This window comes from Ochotona curzoniae, unplaced genomic scaffold, assembly GCF_017591425.1.
Source record: "Ochotona curzoniae isolate NIBS_2020 unplaced genomic scaffold, NIBS_Ocur_1.0 contig_3190, whole genome shotgun sequence".
Taxonomy (NCBI): Eukaryota; Metazoa; Chordata; class Mammalia; order Lagomorpha; family Ochotonidae; genus Ochotona; species Ochotona curzoniae.
The window spans coordinates 14,067,199-14,074,731 of record NW_024465751.1 but is presented as its reverse complement, the minus strand read 5'-3'; positions in this window follow the sequence as shown (position 1 = coordinate 14,074,731).

Sequence of the window (7,533 nt, the reverse complement as noted above, 5' to 3'; positions counted from 1 at the left end):
TCTAATGCTGTAACTCTGCCTTTCAAATAAATAAATACTATTTTTTAAAAAGAAAAATCACAATGCATTTTACCTTTACCCATCATTTATACCCCAATGGGAAAAAGCTTTTATGCCCTTTCCTTAACATAGCTGGAAATCAAATTTGAAACGTAGAAAAGAAGCCCAGGATGGGCCAACTATTGGAAGTAGGATACAAATGAGAAAGTCTAAGTTAGAGGGTGGATACTCTAGAAAATCAGTTCTTAGAGGACTGACACAGATGTACTGATTCTTTCTTACAACCACTTAGCAATAAATTATTCTTTATTTCAGAAACTTTATGGGAAAATGGATATGATAGGTTGATTGCAGAAAATGACACATTCTTCACCTCTTCCAAAATCCATCCTCTTTACTTGTGTTCTTGAAGCTCCTGTTGCAATCGTGGACCTGGATTGCAATTGTGATTTGCTTCAACCAATAGGAGGCAGAAGTAAAGGCCTACCAGTTCCATATCCATGATTCAACAGTCCTTGGCTGTTTCCTCTTTTCTTAAAACTCTTGCTTGCCATATGAGCAATGTTGGGATGGTCTACTGGAGGAAGAGAGGTCACTGTTTCAATCAAGGTCATCATGGACGTGAAAGCTCCAGCTGACCTTCCAGCTGACCACAAATTTAAATGAGCACAGAGCCTAGCCCAGATAAGCCACACCACTTCATCAACCCATAGAAACATTACATGTTTATCAATATATACATACCAATGCATACCATTGCACTTTGGAGCAATTCTTTCACAGTATTGCTGTGGCAATAGACAATTGATACAGCAAGACACAGTATTTTTCCCATCTTAAGAATTTCAATTTTCTCTGCGTGGATACAGTAGATACAGAGCTCTGAGTTTTTGCTACGTTTCTGCATTGTAAGAAAAAGCAACTCCCCTCGAAGAGAAAGACAGTGATGTGTTTTGCTCCTGTGTACAATACAGCCCACAAATCTTTGGGAGGCTGATCTCTGGCAGGGCTAGAGGCAAGCTACTTGCATCATCCTTCAACCTGAAAGAAGTTAAATCGAACACTAGCTCCTGGGCCTGCTCACTTCCCATCTGATCCTCAGCAAAAGTAAAAGCTGACTAGGGAACTTCAGGCACCAGGCTTCCGGCTTCAGAAACAAGAGCCACAATATTTTCACATGCAGATATTTATTACAGATATTTATGGGCAAAGAGATCATCTGTAGGTGAAGCTGGGTTGTGATATTCTCTGCCGTCAGTAGATGTCATGTAACTCCATAGTTTCCTTGACGCTGATGTATTTTTGGTGAACCAAAAAAAAAAAAAAATTCTTTAAACAGAATATTGATCTTCCTAAATTCCATTTCAATGGTTGAATTTGTCTCCAATAGACAATAAAAGAATGCATTTTGATTATTTGCTAACAAACATTTTACTGATTAATTTTCATCCTTCCTCTATGGCTACATCTAATAAACCAGTCAGGTCTGTATACCCCAGTTACTGACTCCAAATACAAAAGCATCAATAACTTCGACTTCTATTTGCTTTCATTACTCATTCTTGCAATAATCCAATAAAAATACTTTAATTTCCGTGAAAGCCACAAGTATGACTCAAACAACTCAATACTGACAATGCTGTACAACAGCTGCATCTAGTCGACCTTTCACCAGTTACTATAAAGACTGAGCTCTTGTCTTGCAGAAAACAGAGACCAAGGACTAAGAATCAGCAAATCGGTGTAGACTTGGAAAACTGAAAAAGGCTTATTTGTATGATGTCTCTTAAATAAGCCAGCATTTTTCCTGCTTCAGGGATCCAGTTGCTCAACATAGGCTGCACATAGCAAAAACACATGTCAATACAGTATTATTGTGGAACTTGCAGGCACTTATAAAAATTAAGTGGAATAGACTATGGATATCTAAAGACTGCTTACATTTTACATCCAGCTGCATGCAGCGAACCACTCAGAAGCTTTTGGGAAGGCAACACCCTTTGTTCACAGTCTACATTCTAAGTTTTCACTGAAACAGTTGCAAGGAACCAACCTTAACAGTTAAACTGAAGCAATTTTGAAAATTTATTATGGTATAGTCATATACAACACAGCAGTTAGATTCTGGCTTTTTTCTCAGATTGAGAAAATAGCTATTTCACAACTTCTACCTCCACTAAGTTCAGAAAATCTATTTTCTGAATTGATGTTGGGCACAGGCATCCATCCCATTTAAATTATTTCTTGTCTTTTTAGGAATTTATTTATTTACTTGTTTATCTATTCATGTATTTATTTATCTGAAAAATCAGAGTTAAGGAAAAAGGGAGAAACAGAGAAGTCTTTGATCTGTTGAATCACTCCTCAAATGTAAGCAATAACCAGAGCTATACCAAGCCAAAGCCAAAAACCAGGCACTGCTTCCAGGTTTACCACGTAGGTATCAGGAGGAAATAATCGGGCCATCTTCTGCTGTTTTCCCGGGCTCATTAATAGGAATCTTGCCTCTGTTGTACAGTTCCTCCAGAGAAGTCTATGTATATACATGTTTACCTATGTATCTATGATCTTGTATTTTGCTTGAAGGTTGTCTTATATCAGAGAGAACAAATAGTATTTGTCCTTTTGGGAATGAACTGTATACTTGATGCAAGCATACGGTCAAGTGAAGATACATTGCAATGTGCGTCTCTACTTTTGAATAAAAGATAAACACCCAATAAAACTGTTAAAATACATCTTGACACTAGGATGCTGAACTCTCAACTGTCATCTGCACATACAATGTCATGATACACTTATATAGAACGATGGACTGTAAACTGAGGCTGAAGGAGTATACTACTGTTATAATACAGGGAGAAACAGTGAGGGAAGGAAGGAGATGCAGGAGGTGCAAAGGGGAAACCCCTGGCCCTAAGAAACTGCATATGAAAGATAAAATTAAGGAAAAAACCCCACCAGGGTTATAGACCAGAAGTGGAGCAGCCAAGACAGAACTGGTGTTTATACTGGATGCCAGCATTCTAGGCAGACATTTATCTCAATGTCAGCTCCAAGTCTTTTTCTTTCAGAGTATTTTTAACTGGTGACCATTAATATGCACACAGTACAACTTCCTTCTCTTGGTACTGTGGTTATGTTTCTCACTGCGAGATCAATTTTTGTTTTTTTTAGATTTATTTATTTTTATTGGAAAGTCAGATAAACAGAGAGGAGGAGACACAGAGAGGAAGATCTTCCATCCGCTGATTCACTCCCTAAGTGGCCACAACGACCAGAGCTGAGCCAATCCAAAACCAGGAGCCTCCTCTGGGTCTACATGCGGGTGCAGGGTCCCAAAGCTTTGGGCCGTCCTCAACTGCTTTTCCAGGCCACAGGCAGGGAGCTGGAAGGGAAGCAGGACCACCAGGACTAGAACCAGTGCCCATATGGGATCCTGGGCATATACAAGATGAGAACCTTAGCCACGAGGGCACCTCACCAGGCCCGAGGTCAATTTCTTAATAGCAGGAGCCACATTTTTCTGTTTCACTGTTGTTTACTCAGTGACTGAATAGGCAGTGTCTGCTACATAACATGCATACAGTAAATAATTGCTGAATGAACACATGAAAGAATGCATTGACAGAATAATTACACACTTGTGATCAGTTATAAAACTCACATTCTCTGATATCAGGCTTGAGTTCTTCATACTTATGGCAACTTTCATGACCATTTAGCCTGCAGAGAGCTCTTCTCTCTATATATATAAAATAGGATATTTCACATCTTGCTTAACTCCATTTCCAAGGCTGGTGTACTCATTTTCCAGCTTTTATTAGCGTCAACCTCTAAGAATACCTGGCTGTAATATCCTCTGGGAAACTTCTCTTGGCAGAGTTTCCTCATCTGTCGACATCTGGAAGGCTAAATAATCCCTCCCTAAAAAAGACCAACAATTTTGCTCTGATGCTTCAAAGCAGAGCAGTTCTGTTGTGTCCGTGAACCACCAGAGCTCCCTGTGAAAACAGGATTTAACAGACCAGGTTTTAGTTAAATCTTTGTCTTCACTTGACTTCTTCCTCCATCATTTCCTTCCTCACTTTTATAGATTTCTCCTGAGGGCTCTCCCTAATAAATTCATTGCACACAAATCCTCATTTGCTCTGGATGCTAATAGAAGCTCCATTCCCAGCTGTGTACTTGCATCTTTCATTTAGATGAACTGGGTTGTAATGCCATGCACTAGCATCTGTGTACTGTCCCCCAGTATTTCAGACGTATTTGATATAGGTAAGAAATATAGGATATATGTAAACCTGGACAGCTGGGCAGCTGGGTTATATGTAGAACTGGGTAGCTGCTTATTGAAATCCTAGAGGCATATTTAGGTGATTAATCAGCAGTTTAACGCAAGACATGAATGCCAGAAAGTCCTATTAATGCCAGTAGCTGGAGAACCAATTGTGCTGAAAATCAAGAGCAGGACTTAATTGATATGAGCTGGAAAACTTCAGAGTGATTTAATTTCTCAGTTTTGACAAGTCTCCTGATTCAAAGTCGGGACAATGATAGAAGAAAACGTAGACCTTGATATGGAGAGAAAGTCTGGAAAATGATCCTGATGATATTGGCAAGAGAAGTGAGACAGAAAGATAGACAGAGGATAATTTATGGATAGGGGAACACCTCCTACTGAGTATTCTGGTAAGAACCCGATACACAGAGGGCATGAGTCTCAGAAGCTTAGAAAGAGAAATGTCCAAATTAAATGTGGCAAAGGAGCCAGACATTTAGTAGCAGAATATTTAGGGAAGGATCAAAAAGCTCAGAGAAGTGAGCTGCATTGACTCTGTATGACCAGTAACCTGCCATCTGACTAGGTCCACCATATGGCCCAGAGAACAATGTGTGTCTCTAAGGTACTGGAGATGGCAATAATGGTGTCATGGAGCAGCTCATTAGTATCTGCCCTCTTTAGATCAGGACTGACAAAAGACAACGCCTGTAGAGAATGACACTGCCTGGCAGCAATAGGGATGATAAGGAACCCAAATAGCGAAGGTCAGTTGGCAGCCCTCAAGCATCATAAAGCAAGTGGACCTGATCACCTTAATTGGCTTCCGGGTTGAAGTTCCTGCCAAAGGAACCAGGGAGTTGTACAGATGTGGTTAAGAGATCTTGGTGCTTCTAAGTGACAAATAGATGGGTAATTAACAAGAGTGTTGCTTAACACAACTAATGAAAGGAAATTGAGGATATGGCAATAGAATGCTGAGGTCAGCTTTCCCAAAACATATTCATAATCTTTTCCCAGTATACAGTCCTTCCTCAAAGTGATCCAAAGCTGTTTCCTCGAGTAAATACTGAGGACAGTGAAATACCCGATATTCTGAAGGTTGATGCATCTTAGCCTCCATTTGATATTGACACTTGGAGACTGAGAGTGCCATAATGGCCCCCACATGGGAAGATGAAGGCTCATAGGAAACCTGTAACAAATTCCTGATACCAGGGAATCATCTAGTGCACCTGTCTAGAAACAATGCGAACTATTTGCTCAGTTATTAAATGTATAAACAGAATAGACATATTTGGTATGCTCATTATATATATATATATTATATATATATGCTCATTATATATATATAATTTGCTTGAAAGTACCAAATATCAGGGCAAGAATGGAGATGATATGTCATATGATCCTATATGTCCAACCAGTAAAATATACAGTTCCAAGAACCGATAAAGCATAAATGGCCTCACTCTTCACCATCCGCAGGGATAGTTGAGAATCTGTGCTTCTCATCCTTATAACTTCAGTTTGTATGATTTCAGAAGTCCTGCCCCACAGAGATTTTTCTTTTCAACAAGGGAAACAAGAGCTAAGAGTTCCATGCTCCTATTGTGTCTGCTCAAACTGTTCAGTGCCCCCTCACTAGAAGGTTAACAGCAGCAAAAGGATTCACTCTATCCAGGGAAGAAGCTGACCCTGATGATCATTAGGATAAGCAGCTGTAGCTGCATATTCAGGACAGGTAAGAAGATACTTTTAGAGCTCACAGCCTAAACTGTGCTGCACCTCAATTGTACATGGGGAAGGGTGACAACCACAGCTTGACAGCAACACGGGAACCAAGGATTGGCATCCCTCACTAGACCACACAAGCTATCTTGACAAACAGAAGTGCAAGCTGGAAAGGAATCTAGAAAGAATAGCAGAGGAGAGAGATTACATGTGCTGATTGCAGCCTTGGGCTGCAGGCTTCACTAGCGCTCTGTCTTATAATTCCCCAAGCAGCAGCAGAGGATGGCCCAAAACCTTGGGTCACACACCCATAGGAGCGAACTAGAAGAAGCTCTTGGCTTCTGGCTCCTGGCTTCAGATCGGCTCAGATCTGGCCATTGTGGCCCCTTTGGGGAGTGAACCAGTGGATGAAAGATGTCTTTCTCTGTTTTCATTCTCTTTATGAATCTTTCAAATACAAAATGTATCAATCTTTTAAAAAAAGTTAAGTCTGTTTCATGAGGTTTCTCTTTCCAGTCTGTATTTTCCTCTCTTAGCCTTATCTCTTGCATACTAAGAGATTTGAGTGTTACCCATATTTCTAATATTCCTGATATTCCTAATATTAGATTCAACACAACTTTGTGCTTTTCATGCAAACAGGTGTATGAAGAGATTTTTAAAAAGCCATCTGAAAGAAAAACACATTCTCCCACATGAAATATTATGTCTGTCTGGGCTGCAACCTGATGCTACTAATAGTTTGGCTTCTCTGTCTTACTGTCATGTTGCACAAATGTGTGTATGCACACACACATTCATGTGCACAAATGAACCCATGAGTTACTTGAGTATGAAGATGTGTGTCAATTATCTTTTTTTACTCAGGTTGAACTGTTTCTGCCCGTAAGCTCAACTGGTAGGCCATCCTGCCGATGAGTGTTTCTGTGTCTGAGTCAATGAGGTATAGCCTCAGAACCATCAGTTATTTTGGAAAGCACTTGGTTTTAAGCCTTGTGGTGTAGTGGCTATTTAAGTCAGAGGAGACGAACTGTGGCCATAAATATCCTCAAGTCTCCATGGCTTAGCATGTTATTTCTTGTTCACATCCCAAGCCAATGAAAAATTGTGCATGGGAGAATCTAAGGATCAGTTCAGGAAATGACATCCTTCCCTCTATTCACACCATGATGTGTGGCTGCACCCAAATGAAATAGTTCCTGAAAACAGCACTCAGTGATGATATCAATAAGAAAGGGAGAAACAAATATATGGATGAGAACAGCTCTCTTTGTGTCATTGTGAAAGTTTACATAAATGTTGTGCTCTTCAGTATCTCCTGGGACAAGCAGATTCTCACAGTAAAGGTCTCCAAGGAAGATAGTTTTCATTTCTCCTCCCATACACACAACTACGATCTCTGTGTTTGGACTGTGGCAATGCTAGTTAGTTTACCACCTCCTTTTAAGATGGATCCCAGCAGGTATTTCTACAACAGATTATCCTGGAAACAAACAACCACAGGTTAATGCTTCAAG